Raw genomic sequence first — 18,425 nt, 5'->3', positions numbered from 1 at the left:
TGTCAAGCCAACTATAACAAACATTGGCTTGTGTTTTGGCCACTTCCTCTTACTTCCTCCCCAAATCACTAACAGGTTTTCTCAGAGACACCAAAAGTAGTTCATAAGTAGTTCTCTAGTGATCCTTTAAAATCTCAGCTCCTGGGGGACGATGAATATTATCAGCTTTGAAAAATGCCATCACTAGTTTTGAATTGAAGACCAGCATCTAGAAAATAGGGCATGGATGGAATCCAGCACATACATGATGCTAGGTTAAAAACCATTCTTCTGCTCTGGGTTGACCCAGGATGAACAGGAAACTATATTGAAAGAAATTTGAGACAGTGCTAGCTATATGATCAAACCCCTTCATCAAACACACACTACCACTGTCTAGTCTATGTTTCAGCGGAGACCAATATATATTGCCTGCCCTGATTCCTCCTATTACCAAGGCATTGTGTAGATTGGAGGAGGGTTCACCTTGTATGTATTGGAGTAATTGTCCTTAATGAAAATAAGATGCAAATAGTGTAGCTCTTTTTAGCTTTAGAAAGGTTTCACTTCACTGTGACATTCCTCATAAACTACTCACCACTCTCTCTGCCTCCCCTCTCCTCCCCACCGTGACAGTGTCTATATGTTCACACATGCACCTTGAGCATTTTAAGACTTGAGTTTGTGTAGATTTCCTACTAAACTGAACAGCTGATTTAAATGAAGCATTGACTAAAGAGAGATTAGAATGAAAGAATTCTAAGACTCCAAGAATTATTCCATTGCTGATCGGTCAGAGTTATTTCAAGAAGTCTACAGCTATGTGAATCAATAGTGCTGGAATAGTATCAAAATCTAATTGCTTGAAATAATGTAAGGCTCATTGTAAAACTTCTGCATGGCAATCACTCAACAGCAGTATAAGGAATGATTTTAAGGACTGGATCATTCTAAGGTAGCTGTAGGTGGGAACAGGACACATAAAATGCACTGACCACAGCTAACAAGTCTAGAAGAAAGTTCACATAGCACCTTCTACCCCTGTCCCTTTCTCAGATGAAAGTTGTACTAAAAATCATATGTCTTTGGAGCTGCCTTTTTTAACTGTTCTCTGTGTTTTTAATAAAAGATTTCCAAATTCCCAAACTTCCTCTATGTATGCTTCTCAAACATTAGAAATTCAGCAGGGCTTGGACCTAACACCCACTTTAAGCATCTTCTTGCTTACACATTTCTCTCAAAAGGGAAATTTCCAGATCAAAAGGGAAGAAGGAAACGAGCTACTATGTCCCACATTCTCCCCCATTCCTGTCTTTACCTTAAGACTACAGTGACTATTGAGAACTTGGAGTGAGTGGAGAGAATCAGGGCATCTAAAGACATCTATTGGAAAGTCAAACTGTGATGTGAACTACAGCTACAAGCTATGACCACAGTGGATAAGGATCTCTCTCTCTATCTCTCTCTCTCTCTCTCTCTCTCTCTCTCTCTCTCTCTCTCTCTCTCTCTCTCTCTCTCTCACACACACACACACACACACACACCTTTCTTTTTTATATTAGAAACAATCTTATTTTACATATGAATCCTCCCATTCCTTCACCATCCCATCCTCCTCCCATGCTTCCCATCGACCCCCACAACCCACCCCTCACCCACCCCCCAATGATAGTGAGACCCTGCACAAGGGGGCATCAAAGTCAGTCACATCATTTGGGGAAGGGCCTAGGCCCTCTTTCATGTATCTGGGCTGCAATAGATTCCCTCCATAGGGAATGGTCTCCCAAAGTCCATTTGTGCACTAGGGATAAACCTGGATCCTCTATCAGAGGTCCTATAGACTGCCCAGGCCTCCGAGCTGGCACCCACATTCAGAGGGCTTGGTTCAGTCCAATGCTGGTTCCCCAGCTTTATGACTAGTGTCTCTGTGCTCTCACTAGGTCAGGCCAACTGCTTTCTTGCCCTCTTCTATTCCTCCCCTGTCTCTTTCCTCCTGTTCTCCATGCCCCTCCCCTTCTCCTACTCTTCCCTTCCCACCTCCCTCCCCTCTCCTCCCATGCTCCCAATCTGCTCAGGAATTCTTGTTCCCTTCCCCCTCTTCAGGGGACCATGCATTCTTCTCTTAGAGTCCTCCTTGTTCCCTAGTTTCTCTGGTGGTATGGACTGTGGACTGGTAGTCCTTTGCTCTAAGTCTAATATCCATGTATGAGTGAGTATATACCCTGCTTGTCTTTATGTGACTGGGTTACCTCACTCAGGATGTTTTCTTCCAGTTATATCCATTTGCCTGTGAATTTCAAGATTTCATTGCTTTTTTTTCCCACTGAGTAATATTCCATTGTGTAAATGTACCACATTTTCTCTATCCACTCTTCAGTTGAGGGGCATCTAGGTTGCTTCCATGTTCTGGCTATTAACAAACAACACTGCTATGAACATAGCTGAACATATGTCCTTGTTGTATGAATGTGCATTCTTTGGGTATATGCCCAAGAGTGGAATTGCTGAATCTTGAGGTAGATGGATTCCCATTTTCCTGAGAAACCACCATACTCACCTTTCTTTAAAATAGAAAAAGAAGGCTTATACTTCTACTGCCACAAGAGTTAACTGGACTGAAGCATGATAAGTCAGTAGCCCAGGCTTACCGAGAGGAAGACAGCCGCTGAGACCATTAGGGCTGTGTTAGAGAAGGACTTAGGAGACCTGGTTGCCCACTGGACACCTTTGGACAGCCTTTTTTTTCTTCTTTCTCTGACCCTCTGCCTTTATTTCCCACCATTCCTCTCTTCTTGTGTCATTTCTTCCTTGTCTTTTGCTATTTTCTCTTCTGTGTCGGCTTTTGACTCAGTCGAGGCAGTGTAAAATAATGGCTTTCACCTTAAAAGGGGCATAGCTATGTCTACACAGTGACACAAGTCTATTCCTAACATGTTTGCCATTCAAACCTACAAAGAGGAAGAGAACTTGGAAAAGCTGGAAGGAGTGCCTAACATGAAATGTTCTTTCTAGAAGTCTTTCTGAAAAGCAGCCAGCCACCTCATCAGTATTGAGCAGGTATGTCTCTGCTGTCCATGTCAGGCCATGCTATAGGCACAATAGCACTGAGGAACAGGGTAACAAGTTACATGCTGTATGCAACACCGTGAAAATATTCCTCTCACCAACAGCACAAGCCAGCATCACACAAAGACGAAGACACTGAGAACCGACAAAACCAAGTCACTTACAAATTCACCAACATAGCCAAAGACAAGGGTCATGTTCAGTCTGTTTGGCTTCATGCTCTAATATTCCCCCATCATATCTTTTAGAGATAAGATCAGCATCTCAGAGCTGCCCCTTGCTGCTGCTTGACATCTAGAGAAAAGACCATCCTGCATTTCACTAGCCTGGGAGGACACCCAAATTGGAAATTAGAACTGCAGTCTCAGTTGGATGCTTGTGGTCTTAATACCATTTTAGAGTCAGAACATCACATATATTCACATAGTCTGTGAAAACGACTATTCATGGATTACATTCCTACATCTGTGAATTAGCCCATTCTTGTCACCCTGATGCTAACTTGCTGGAACAAGCGTTTTACCCCATAGTGACAAACTCCAACTAAACACATCAAAAATAGTAATTATTTTTAGTTAGCATCCTTAGACACCGTGGAATTGGTTTACTATCCATGATGTCTAGCCTAGGATATAGGACATGGTCCATATTGATGTGCCTTACAGCGATTCCCTGGATCTCCTCTTCTCCTGGTCAGCCTTGGCACACTACTCTCTGCATGCCTATGGCTCTTTTTTCTTACTGATCCTTCAGTCGTTCTTGGTATACAACTTTCCTTCCTTAATTATGGCTCCATAACCATATGAATCTGTGCTGAGTGTTGAGGCTGTGACTCATTAGCACTGGAAGACTGTGGGAATACGTCCTCTCATCAGCCACTGGAATGTGGATTGTCTTGCTGTTGTTGAGTTGTCCACAATCATCATGAAACAAACGCAATGTTCGTTTCTAAGGATTGCCCAAAGAACTGTCTTCTAATGGGAAAACTTGAACAAAAATATGTACCGCATGCCAAACAGCTAACCTCACACTCATAAATATTTATATTTTAGCAGAGTTGAAACATCATTTGTAAGATGGATGTGCAGCTTTGGAGTTCCAACAAGGAAATGCCTCAAGAGCTGAACCCGTTTCTACCGCTAATAGGTACAAAATCCTTTGTCCTGTGCCGGGGGAGGCAGAAGGCACACAAAGCAATGTCACTGAATGCTCCAGGATTGGGTCATTTCAGAACTCCAGAAGCATCTTTTTCCCACTGAGTACAAGAAGAAACACTGGGGAACATGCTACCTTCCTGACACAGTGCAGTGAACAATCTGGACCTCCCCTCATCAGCCCCTGCATCTGCAGGGAGCTGGTGGAAATGCAGACCTAGGCTTCAGCACAGACTGGATGAATCTGAAACTGGCATAGAGGCAGCAGGTGCTCTGTCTTAGCAAAGTCTCCAGGTGATTCTTATGCACAGGAGACTTTTGGCCCTGAGTTTATAAACCTGAGCTTGAATCATGAGCCTAGAATGACCTCCTTGACCTTGATAAGCGACAACCTCCTCAAATCTTGTGTTCTTCATCTCTGAAATATCCACACAGAGTATTTTCCCTAGAAGGGTTGCTGTGAGGACTGACTGGGGAAAAGAACATATCTGTGTTAATTGTTTCCTAGAATTTCTGTAACAAAATCAGCATACAGTACATGTTTTCTAGTATCATAGCTAAATTAATGAAATAACTAGATGTAAATAAACTATGAACCCATTAAAGAAATGAGTAACATTTTTAAACAAGGCACGATATATCAAAGCAAACTTGATTAACCTTGAGTGATTAAAATTAGCGAAATGTTCTTTATTTGGTTTGCTTCCTTTGTTGTTGCTGCTCTTTTCTGAGGCTAGGGTTAATATTATACAAGGTGACACCAAACAACTCCTGATTCTCCTGCCTCTGTCTCCAGGCATACTGAGATTACAGGCATACACACCTGGAAAATTCCCTTTTCCCTCTCCTAGCTAAAGAAAGATGACTAATATGCACATTTTGTGTGTCACTGTCAATCTCCTGGTCCCTCTCCTTTTGCTCCCCAGTTAGAGGTTAGAGCAGAGAAAATGTCTGACCCAGTACACCTCTCAGCCATGGACTTCTTCTCTGCTCTGTGGTTTGTTCCATGACTATGGAAGGCCTGAGAAACGTCTCCATTCTTTCTACAACTTAATAGTGCAAAACAATTCATGACCTTGAGGCCATGGTATCTAGCAACTTGCTCCCAATCCATCTTGGAGGAAACCTCATCAAAACTCAGGATGATGTAAAGAATGGTGAAACAAACCCCGCACTGAAAGGAATCTACTTAAAATTCAGGAAGTAAAACCAAAAGCTTCAGAAAGTCCCTGAAACTGGACCCATCCCAAGCATACAAGCAGGAAAGACCACTCAGAGACACCGTCAAACAAGCTGAACTACGTGGAAGAACTCAGACCATATAAAACGCCTTGAAGAGGCAGAGACCAACCAAACAGTCTGTTGAACTGTTTGCAATTTATAGTGTGACTCCAGGCTCCTTGTTTTTATGAACTGTCACTGCTGTCTGGGGTAGACTTTGGTGATGCAGCTGTCTTTAATGCATTTCTGCTTCTGTAAGTTACCCCTCACCCATTCTCTTATACTTATCCCTAACAAAACTTATTGGTTTAACATGGTGGCCTTTGATGATGTCCTTACTTTGGTATGTTGTCAAAGTGAATGTTTAAAGTCATCCATAGATCTTGGTCCTCCTGGAATGTCCCTGGAGTGAGAGTGTGAGATCCTGGACTATCTTCTTTTTTGCTTTTTGGTTATGGGGTGAGCAGAGAACTACCTAGTCATGAACTAGAACACCAAACCCATGAGCCTAAAGAAACCTTTCATCATTACATTGATTACTTCAGGTGTGTTTCATAGTGATGCAGAGCTGACTAGAATACTAGCCCTATCAACTTCCCTGTGCATCCAGCAACAAATGCAATCTTGGAGGCCCAGGAGACTATTAAATGAGGAGTCTGTGCCATACCTGTCTTCAGCTTCCATGGGTCCCGCCAAAGAAGGGAGACATCTGCTCCTTTGAATTTTGCCATACATTTCTTGGGTATACATTGAGTATACTTTAGCCTTACAGAGGTATCCCTGTAAGTACATATGGTGCTTTAAATAAAGGACAGAGTGGAAGGAGAGACTTCTGGAAAGGGACTCATTTGTACAACCGTCAGGAGACACTAAGAGAAGTGCTCCTGGAACCAACACCTGAGACCTAAGCTTAAACCCAAATACAGCTACTGCCAATTCCATCTACAGCTCTCACTGTCAGGAGCCTTGTCTCTGCAAATATTGATTCTTACCATTGTACCGTGACTCTAACACACCAGGGGAAATAAAAACACTGTGGAGAAAGACAAACTGTTGTAGAAATGCATATTAGAAAAAAAAAACTCCATGGTGACCAGTTAAAATGATGGAAACACAGCAAACTGAAGATATGATTGTCCCTGGAATCCACTAGCTAAGTTTGAACTTTTGCTTCATCATTAATTAGCTGTTTATAGCTTCAACTGTGATCCGGTTTCCTTATCTAAGGAATGTGCATAATCACGTCATTCTCTTGATGTACTTGGATGGTAAAATGAGACCATCTTCTTGAAGCCAAAGTGTGTCTGGCATGTTATATATTCAATAAGCATTTTCTGATTCCATAATTTTCTGTTTTCTTTTTTCATTCCAGAGCTGGGGATGCAGTGCGGGTCCTTATGCTTTCTAAGCCAGTGCTCTGCCACTGATCTGCACCCACAGCTCCTTTGTCATGTGGTTTTTATTTGACAGGGTCTAACTAAGTTGCCTGGGATTGCCTTCAACTTATTTCATAACCCAGGCAGGCTTTACACTTAAAATCCTTCTACCTTAGTCTCCCAAGTAGTTGAGATTATGTAAATGTGCCTACAGGACTGGTACTGACTTTTGAGTATTCACATGAAGTTAGCAATTTACATTAAGTTGCTTTCCTTTCTCCCTCTCCTCCTCTTTCTTTGATAAGGTCTGGCTGCCCTGAAACTCACTATGTAGACAAGGCTGGCCTCAAGCTCCCAAAGTTCTGCTTGTCTCTGTGCTGGGTTTAAAGGCATAAGCACCATGCCCAGTTTTATTTTCCTTTTGCTATCACAGATGGATTGCAGGACAGACTCCTCTTCTCTTCAGAGTAACTGGATTTCCTTTTCATAGTTCTTTCTGATCAGCCATCACGCAGGAAGTATTGTGGGCAGGTACACAACCTTACTACACATTAACTACTCCTCCTGCCTCTGCCTCCTCCAAGTGCTGGAATTAAAGGCATGTCCCATGTGCCACCACATCTGGTGTGATGTTTCTTTTTTGACCTACACCAACTTGTTTCCCAAATAATGTGAATTACTATAAAATTAATGAAAACTCTTACTTAGATAAACAATCAGTTTTGCTGAAGTTTCCCCACAGAATTATATGATGTCTTGAAGCTTGGACAAATAGTCATCCTTAAACCTCAAGGATACAAGACAGGGACAGTGGTGTTTTTATTCTTATCCATTATTTATACAGGGCATGGGTCTAGGTGCAATTCAGCAGTAGGCATGCCCAGACAGCAGACAGAACAAAGTAAGCATTTCCTTTTGGGGGATTACAATATCAATGCACACAAGGACACAGGAGACAATGAACAATAAAACACAGTGCAGTGCCAGCATTTGGAGATGCGTGCGGTTAATGTAACTGAGATGCCTTGTGGAACAGATGGTTTGGAAAGAGGTTTGTGATAAAAAGAAGGTGAGCAGCTTCGCTGTACATTAGTGGGAATGTGCTATGGGATCTTAGGGAAACACAGCAACCGGGAGGAAACTTTCCCTCTGCAGTATAATCTCTTTTACCTCCCTGCCGTCTACATTTCCTAATTAGACAGGGAAACTGGCCAATAAGTGTGTTTCTTACATATTATAAAGAAGGAAACAAGCAATGGTCAGGACATGTAAAAGTGATAATCAATAGTCTGCACAATGGTACCAAGCAAACCAAGGGGTGGATTTTTGCCTTTGCTCAGAGACTTCAGTTAAGTGTGTCTGTAAGCCTGGTTTTTAAAACTACAGTTACAGGTCCATTAAACCCTTGGAGCAGATGTATTTTTGAATCTAGAGTACCTCAGAATCTGCACAAGTAAAATTATATGTACACTACATATTATATACCTCCCTGGTGAGGTCTGGGGTAATAAAACACAGACATAATTTTGTACCAAAATATTCCATGCAAGCAGAATAAAAACTGTAAGTAACTGTGTATCTGTTCAGTCCAGATTCTCCTGCCAGATGAATTTGCATTGCATTTTCATGGATTGAGAAGTCAGCCATCTTCTTGTGAGTTAGGCTGATACCAGTAAAAGGCATAGCACAAACATCAGTGGAGGTACAAAACAGATAATCATAGGCAGCAGACCCAGAGCATGGCCTAACTCCCTGCTATCTGCTTAGGGACTCCATTTGCTCCTTCACCAGATTGGGTTGACCCCACCCCTGCTTTCCCCTTTGACCTATTGTAGTAGCATTCCAGTGGTCCACATTACCAACTTCCTCCTCGTGGAATACCCACAACAGCTGCCTACCTAATCAGTCCACTGACAGTTGTCATGACAAGATGTCCTCCAGACCATTGGTTCTCAACCTGTGGGTTGGTGACAAGTCCTTTTAGGGGTCGAATGACCCTGTCACAGGGGTTGCAAATTCCTGAGTATCAGATATTTACATTAGGTTTCATAACAGTAACAGAATTACAGTTATAAAGTAGCAAAGAAATAGATTTAGGGGTAACCACAGCATGAGGAATTGTATTAAAGGGTCACAGAATTAGGAAGGTTGAGAACCAGTACCCTTGACCCTTCCACAGACTCAAGCTCATGTGTTCACCTCAGTACACATCACACCCTCCATGCTGTGGCTGAAATCTTCCCAAGGGTCTCATCGTTGTTGTTAAGATATGTAATCAAGTCTCCCAAGTCATTGACAAGCCTAATGCCATCTTCCTCCTCTGTCTATTCCTCTCAGTTCCTAAACTCATTTTCCTGTGTAGATCTCTGCACCTGCTGTTCTGGTAAGTTTCCTCACACCCCTTGTCTACCTATTCATTCTTGGGATCTGAGCCTGAAGACTGCTGTGTGCTGCCCACTTTTGACCTGGTGGGAGCAGCTTCTACACCAGTAGCAGCCAACATCCACATCAGACCCCACCCAAAGCTGTCATTGTGTGTATTTCTGTGATTGTGGTTGTGGATTCCTCTGAAAGTTCAAGACTCCAAGAAGTCCAACACTTCAACTATTGTTCTTACTCTTGGGCACCATGGCCACATATAATGCTTAGTACTGCTGCTCCTGCTGCGCAGCCTGTGTCCGAGAATGTACAGAGGGTGTCGGGGATTAACAACACAGAGACTTGTTCAACGGTGTAAAGAAAACTTTAAGCAGGCCCCAAAAAGGCTTCAGAAAACTTCCCAAGAAACGCCTCCCTCCAGAAAAGCTTCTGCTCTCTCCTTACCCCTGGCTGGTTCTGCTCTGACACCAGAAAACTGACTTGGGTGTGTCAGAAGAGGCAGTTAGTCTTTGGGAAAGGTCGAGGTCAGGGCGGTTCCGTGGGCCAGCCCTTTTCAGGAACTTATTGCCCTGGGCATTGTATTGTTTTTAGTAAACATGTTTTTAGCAAACATTGTCTTACAGCTGCCTACTCCCAGGCCGATGGGGAAGTGGGTCTCTGCTCAAGGTCTAGTGTCCCCACAAGTACAATATATATATATATATATATGTGTATATATATATATGTATATATATATATACACACACACATATGTATATGTATATATATACATGTGTGAGTGTGCATATATGTGTGTATATATACAAATATATATACACATATACATATTTAACTGATCATAGATTTTTGTGTGACATAGCCCTTCCTGCCAGCCAAACTGGCTAAGAACCCTATGCACATGTCTGCAATCCCTTTAAATGTATTTTAAAACTTCTTTTAAACATTTTATAGACTTAGCTTCAACCCTGCTGGGTATGTGGTACTATCCTTGTTGTAAATTCAGTTTCCAAGTCTGAAAAAAGTCACAGAAATTGTCAAATAACCACAGAGACAACAATGTGCAGATTCAGCACTGGAACAGAATGATCATTTTATATCTCTAGCCAGTGCACCTGCTACTCTACCACACTCCCGACCCAGGGCTGGAGTACACATATAAACTTCACTCATTGAATATAGTGAAAGACGATGCTGGAGTAGACTTCTGCCTTCACACAGCAGTGTCACGTGGGAAGGGATGTGATGAGGAGAACAGGGAACATTCTCAATATGTGTGTCCAGGTGACGGGGCTCAAAATGAAATTCTGTGTTGAGATCGGTTGTGTGGTCTGTTCCTTGGAAGGTTTTGGTATAGATGTGGGAGAGGAAGCACACAGATTGACTTTACTCTGTACTAGAAGGGAAAGTAAGATGCTCTTCCCAGAGAACTTGTCTTAGCATCCCAGAATGCTTGCCCCACCACTGGGCAGCATCTTGCCTGTACCACTGCAACAGGAAAAAGCATGACTTATTCCTCTTCATCTGTAAAACACTGGTAGCTGATGGCCTGTGGGTTTAGTCATTTAAAGAGATGCTTACTGTCTTCAGGTGTTTTCCATGCATGAGCTAAGTGAATATTTTAACTTTATATCAGAATCATGGTAATACTTACTGATGGCCCTGGGTTCTATAGGAAGGCAGGCTGAGCAAGCCACGAAGAACAAGCCAGTAAACAGCACTCCTCCATGGCCTCTGCATAAGCTCCTGTCTCCAGGTTTCTGTTCTGTTTTGAGTTCCTGTCATGACTTCCTTCTGTGATGGACAGTGATGTGGAAGCATAAGCCAAATAAACCCTTTCCTCCCCAACTTGCTTTTGATCATGGCGTTTCATTACAGCAATCGAAACCCTAAGTAAGGTTCTTAGTTAAGACTCATTTTATTTATTTCATTACCTTGGAATTTGTTACAAGATTAGTACATCTTATTTATCCAGTCTTCAGTGGTCATGAGAAACAAATAGAAGTTGTTTTGCTATTTCCATCATTTCCTTTGTAATATATTTGCATTTCCATATTTCTTACTATGTTCATAGATTTGGACAAATGATAATCACCATCAGTCCAGGGATGGCACCACCCAAAATGGGCTGGGCCCTCCCACATCAGTCACTAATTAATATTCCACAGGCCCATTGTTATGAAAAAATTTTCTCAATTGACGGTCTTCTGTCCATCTCTGAATATTCTGAAAAGAAAGTAGTGTAAGTGGTGTGTGTGTGTGTGTGTGTGTGGTGTGTGTGTGTGTGTGTGTGTGTGTGTTTGGTGCATGGGTACCCATACATGTATAGACTCATGCATGTAGAGGTATCTTTTGAGACAGGTCTCCCACTAAAGTCATGCTTCAATGGCTAGACTGGCTGAGCAGTAAGCTCCAGGGAGGGACCTGTCTCTGCTCCTCTAGCAAAGTTATAGATGGAACTCTGACAAGTCCCAAGCCTATAGATGAACCTCTAACAAGCTACAAGGTTGTAGATGTAACACTCCACCAAGTTACCAGGTTACAGATGCAACACTCTCCCAAGTTACAAGGTTGTATACATAACTACCTCGGTGTGTTTTTAGGTGGGTTCTGGAGCTCCAAACTTGGATCTTCAAATCTTCATATTTGTATAGCAGACACTTCACTGGCATCATCATCTTCTCAGTTCTTGTAAATGTTAATGGTGAATATGCCATAGATTTTATTATTAAGCAATATGTGGATTGGGTCATGGCCCCAGGTTCAACCAATTTCCTCTTGCCTCAGAGCTGTAGCCTCCTTGGCTATAAAATGAGGATAACAAGGCTGTTCCAGAATAAAGAAAACTGTACTTAATATTTCAAGTACTAACTAAAGTGTTAGGATCATTCCTTCACAGAATTTTCTAGAACTTCACGTTAGGTAATAAAGGCCTTTCTAATAAAATAAAGTGCAACCGTCTTATGAATTTAAATTCAGTGCAATGTACCTGTTATTATGGCTTGGATCTTGACTTCCCATACTTTGTGGGAGCTCACACCTATTATCCTAGTACTCAGGGGCCTGTGGCTGAAAGATCATAGACAGTTTCAGGTGTCTGGGCTACACAGTGTGTTCTAGAAGAGTGTGAGCTACAGTGTGAGAAAAAAATAACCCAATGTCTTCAAAGGCTCGCTTATTGAAGAATTTCTCCTAAGCTGATGCCACCATTGAGAAGTGATAGATACTTTTGGTAGTGGGCCCTAGTTGGAGGAAGCGGTCATTAGGGGCTTGCCCTTGAAAGGGATGTTGGGTTCTTGCTCTTTCTTTCCTCTGTCATTGTTCCCCAATCACCATGAGGTGAGCAGCTTCATTCTGCATCTTCTTCCCACAGAGGTGTTTCACCTTCCTAAAGACCCACAGCAATTAGGCCAAGCGATCAAGAGTCGAAACCTCATAGATGATGAACAGCCAAAATCAATCTTGTCACCTTTTAAGTTGATTATCTCCAGTATTCAGTCATAAATGATAGGAAGTTTATTTCCTATGTAAATGAGAGTGATCATAAAGGTCAACTAATATGACCTTTCCCATCAAACCCTCTTCATCCCTGATTTGTGCAGGTAAATGAAATTCAGTCATTTTTTATTGACCTCACCCTCTGTCTCTGTCAGTTGACCCAAAAGTGAGTAATTCTGTCAAACTGTGTCAGGGAGAACCCTGGCCTGAATCTTTATATGTAACCCAGGAGCAAAATGGAAGTCTCTCCTCCAGGGTCCTGAATAGTAAGATATACAATCTCGAAAGTGTGGAGGGATGAGAGCCAGGCCCTTGGGGACTTCTATAGTGGGGCTGCTGGGAAAAGAAGGAATGGGCAGAAAAGCACTGAGCTTGTCACTTGTTTCCAGAGGGACCTGATGGTCCCTGGCAAACTGAGCTTCCCAATGAATCCTTTGGGGTTGAATAATAAATAGATTAGATTTCTGGACACAGAGGCAGTCTATGATCTGAAGTATAGTTCTTGTAACTTCATCTCATGATAGTTATAGAAATCAGTAAACAAAGCTTTCAATAAATTTTTAAAATTAACATTTGAAAACTTATCAGGATATTGTTACCTTCCTCCCAGAAGTGAGAAATGAGCACGAGAAAACAAAATTTAAGTGTTCCTTATTGAAAACACAATTGATCTGTTTTATAGATAAACCAAAGAATGCTTTTATTTTTTAACTGTTTCTCTTCCCTATCAAATGAATGAGAATCTTTTGTTTCAAAATATTTTTTGTAGTCATTTACTTATAACTAAGACAAGGCACCCTGAATGATACTAAGCCATGCATAATCTGGTTTTGAAACTGTAAGTATGATGTGTCCAGCAGCATATTACTAATGCTACTTTATTTATAAATAAAATAGACCTATTAAAGTTGGAAAGAAAAGGCAATGAACTACTTCTGAGCTGTGTAACTAGTATCAAAAGCAAAGCTTGTGATATAGTGAAGGTTAGTGATATCAATATAGAGCTCGAAAGGAAAGAAAGTATACTTATTAAAGTGAACGGCCTGTGAATGATTGAGGTGGACCTGTAATTCCTGCAATGCATTATGCTCTTCAATTATCATAATCATTACAATAATAATAGTAAGTGGTTGTTAAGCATCAGTGTTGAAATCCAATGCAATAGATAGCAGTTTGCACTGATGTGAGCATGCTCAATAAGAGCATTCTGCACACATTACATCACAGGAAATGCTGAAGAGGACCTTGAGGCAGGATAAACAGCTACCCTTCATGAAGACGAGGTACCTAAGGCCACTGTATGGTGTGAGACAGGCCCAGCCTCTCCGCGTGTCTCTCAATAGTTCCCACATTGCATTTGCCAACCAGAAAGTAGTACAGAATGGTTCTGTCAGGGACACATATGTCTAATGACTGAGATGTAGGTACTTAGAAAACACTTTCCTAAAATTGCTGGCCTTTAAAACATTTATGCAAAACCAAGCAAAGTCTGCGTTTTATGTATTCTTCACATTGATAGCGGGGTGTGAGATTCATAGTCCTTTTATATGCAGGAAGTCACTTGAATTTCATAGCTCATCAGAGAGACTGGCAAGCATACTGTTCTAGTCTTAGCCTTAAGAAAACCCAGGAGAAAAGAGATAGAGTAGATCACCCAGGTTGTTTAAACTAGGAGGGGCAGAGAGAAGTGCTGACAATATATTCAGGACAAACATGGTGTTGGTTTCTGCTCTTCATATGTGAGCTCTATGATGTCTATTCTATTCATGGCAAATTTAAAAATTCAGAAAAAATGACTGTCTTTGTACTGAGCATATATACACAGTTGGTTTTTTTTTTTTTTTTTTTGGCCACTATTCCTTAAACAACACAGCATCACGACTTTTCCCATATCGGTTTGTCTTCTCTTGAGCATTACAAGTAATCTGGAGGTGGTCTGAAACCTGTAGGAGGGCATCCATAGCTTAGGTTCCAGAACTATCCATTTTACCTAAGTCAGCTATCCTCAGATCTCCTCTTCCCCCATGTATAGGAAAGACCTGTGCCCAGTAGAAAGTCATTATCCAGCCCATTCTAACACAAACCCATTAGCCCCGCAGTTGGCATCTACCCCTGCAGAACTATGTAGAGACATTGACTGTCTCTTAGCTAACATTAAGACTGCAGAAGACAGCTGGGAGGTGGGGTCACGAGCCTTTAATTCCAGCACTTGAAAAGCAGAGGCAAGCGGATCTCTGACTTTGAGGCCAGCCTGGTCTACAGAGCAAGTTCCAGAGTAGCCTTGACTACACAGGAAAACTCTGTCTTGTAAAACAATAAAACAAAACAAAAAGAATGCAAAAGAGATTCTCGGGCTGGATGTTTCACTGCAAACCTCCATTTCTCACTTCTTTTCCTGACACCCATTCCCCTGAACCAGTGAAACAACAGTGACACTAGAGTGACTAAATGTAAGGATGGGATCAGCATGATTCAACTTTAAATACTCACATGCCCCACAGTGTGACCTGGGCTTCTAGTTTCATTTTCCCTAGCATCAGTTTCTCCATTGGAAAGAAAACCTTCACATAATAGATTTGTTTTGCCTGTTTTGTGAGATAAAATGTGGCATTCTTAGGTCCCATGCTTCATTAAAAGTCCTGAAATGATGGTCTCAAAAATCAAACAGCCTTACATTTTGAAATCTCATGAAATCCCACTGGTCTCTTATCTAAGACTCAGTTTCTCCAAATGTTCTGTTCACTCTAGTTCACCTCGCTCAAGCGATGAGACTTCATCTCCTCTGTGGTTTAACCTCAGCACCTCCCACTTCGGCATCTTCCTCTTGCTGCATCATCCCTGAGTTGGTATAACTTACAGTGTGAGCATCAGCAAGAACCAGGCAAAAGAGGGCAGGAAAGGGCTCTTTATTCAGAGCTTGTCACAAGAGAGTTGCCCACTCACATTTGCATTTGGCAGAATGAAGACAGGTCAGGGAGACGGATTGCCTTGTAGGGGACAGCACAAAGGAATTCAGGATGCCCGGAATTGAAATGCTTGTAAGTGGCTCACCAGAAACAGGATCTCCTATGCGACTGGTTTTGTGCATCTCTCATATCAACATTGCGGAGTGCAATTCATTCTTTTGGCTTTTTCTGGTTGTTCCTAAATTGGAAGTTGGCTGGGAATAGAAGGTAGGAGATTAAAAAGTCATCAATTATTCATAAATTCCTAGTCATTTGAGGATGATTGCAACTAAGGGTCTTGTTTGGTTTGGAGGATTGTTGCTAGAGATAGTGGATTAAGTGTCTACATGTCTGACTGACAGATAACTGGCTGACTTCCTAGGCTGGTTATTCGATGACCTGCTTGATGCAAATGGTGAGTCACAGTTCTATTTTTAGACATGGCCTGAGCATTGTTCATTTATATTCACGTTTCTAGACAGGGTCCGGTGGATTCTTCCTCCACAGCCCTCACAGGCTTTGACTCATTCTCCATTCCTTTGCCCACCCATTGCCCGACACATGCTGAGCTCAGCATGGAATTCTAGCTTTCACTAAGAACTGGGAATTGGAGGACCCCTTTGCTTAAAGCTTGGGCTTCACGCCTGAAATGTGCATCTCACTTGAGTAGATGCTCTGCAGCATCATGTCATGAGCTGAACTTAGATGTTGCCCCAGCACTGAGGTGGCAAGGCAGGTCCCTGATGACTTGCTCTACCTGCTTTTGTTCTCAGTTCCCACACCCACGCCATGAGAGAGTGGAGGTTCAGACAGAAGTGCCCATCTTTCCTGTTTCTTTTCCTTCTGTTCTCGAATCTAGCTATCCTTGTCTGACTATCTCTAAAATAAATATACAAAAGACCTTACTCTTATTTCCTTCTGCAGCATATTTCTTAAGTTTAAGAATTTTTTAAAAGCAGATTATTGGGTTTCAATGAAATCTTGTAAAAATAATTCTCTCCTGAACAGGTGTCATGCGCTAAGCCTACGTCTACAAGTTCAATAGACTGAATGGTTTGTAAGCATGCTGCATTAGTCTCCAGATCTGGAGACACGGAAATAGATACCAGTGGATGTGCAAGGTGAAGACAATCAGTCATTCACTATACTTAAACATACGACGTGAGGTTTTGAAAGCAATAAATTCGTCTCAATTAACACCATTAGAATCTGCATCCCCAGCTGGAAACTTGGAGGACCCCGGTAGTTTTCTGTTGCTGACCCACCTGCAAAATAAATAAACAAATAAAAATGCTCACATGTTCGCAAGGCTGGAGATCACTTCAAGCATGGTTTGCACTAACATATGGAAGCATTTTGAGAACATGTCCTCTTCCTCAGAAATGAGATCAAAACTCCCCAACACCCATGGGCAGTAGATGGGAGTGAATATTTCCAGGTTGTGTCAATTTTTTCTTCTCTCAATGAGGGAAGTAAAGGAATTGAAGGGAGAACATTGGGGAAGATGAAAAAGTCGAGGGGAAAACTCAAAGAGTGGTTGTTATTGAAAATAGGAAAAGAGGAGTTAAATGTTTCAGGAAAAAGTCACTTCTGTGTGATGTGATGTTCTTTCTTGGGGAAGGGATTTCGTTGTTAAGTGTATACAACTATGTAGAGCCATGAATTTCCATTGCGGTGCTCTCATGCAGGTTTTATATTCTTGCTTGCTAGCCAATGCAATGCCTCCTCCCTTCTATTCTTCTATTCTTTTTTTTTCTTTTTTCCGGATGTGGCATTCAACTCTTTCGGACCTTTAAAGACCAAGTAACCTAACCAAAGCTCCAGGGAGCTGCCCACCGCGCAGTTCACAGGTCATCTTCCCTTCCCAAGGCCAGGAGTCTAGCAGGCACTATGAAGCCCGGGCATATAGAAGTTTTCTTTTTCCTAAGGACCGGCTGAAGCAGCCTTGGGGACTACAGGACCCCACAGAGTTTAGCAAGCAGCCTGAAAACTGGAAGTCCTGGAAAGATATTTAACCTGCATGGGAGACGCCCTATTGTTTTGACCTTCATGACAATTGGGTGTAAAACTTTGAGTAAACACCTTACTGACACCTATTACAGAGGCTCGGCAGGAGGCGCAGCCATTAATCAGAACAGCTGCGGGAGGCGAAGGCTGCTGATGGAGCCCTGGAAGGATGACTTGATCCCCCGCAGTTCTCTTTTTCTTCAAATTAAAACCCAAGGAAATCAAGAAAGAAACCCCATTTGGTTCTGCTTGCCTCCCAGAAAGGGGCAGTTGCAACCTGCTTGTGCTGGGAGGAGGCAGCCATGGGTGGGGATGGATTGGAACTTCAGGCACGGAGATGAGGCTCTGGGCTTTCTTGCCCAGAGACAGAAGCATGCCACCAAAGGGCTGTAGGAAATACAAAGGTGAGCTCAGGGTGACACTCGGGCCAGGGCTGTCTGCGCTGCCCACGGATGGAACCCTACACAAGACTTTCAGGCACACCTGGTGCCTTGCGGCCTTGGAGGAGCCTCCAAGTTAGAATTCAGTGTGGGGCCGAGACCCAGGAGGTTCATCAGACTTCACTGCTGTTCTTCATCTGTTAATAGGTTTGGGAATGCCCAGTGCTGAATTTGTCATGGATTTCCAGGAGACAAGATTGATGATTCTGAGGCAGGGAATTCTAAGTGTGCCAATGAGACCGATACACTCTCAGCAAATGAGATGAAAAAAATAAAATAAAATCAGAAACAGATAAGGGGAGACAAAATATGAACACATGGGCTTTGTGAGTGGTGTGGCCTTGTGGCCTGACTAAGACTGGG

This window comes from Mesocricetus auratus, unplaced genomic scaffold (assembly GCF_017639785.1).
Source record: "Mesocricetus auratus isolate SY011 unplaced genomic scaffold, BCM_Maur_2.0 Super-Scaffold_100021, whole genome shotgun sequence".
In the NCBI taxonomy this organism is placed as follows: domain Eukaryota; kingdom Metazoa; phylum Chordata; class Mammalia; order Rodentia; family Cricetidae; genus Mesocricetus; species Mesocricetus auratus.
The sequence above is the reverse complement of the archived record's forward strand: the minus strand, read 5'-3'. Positions refer to the sequence as shown.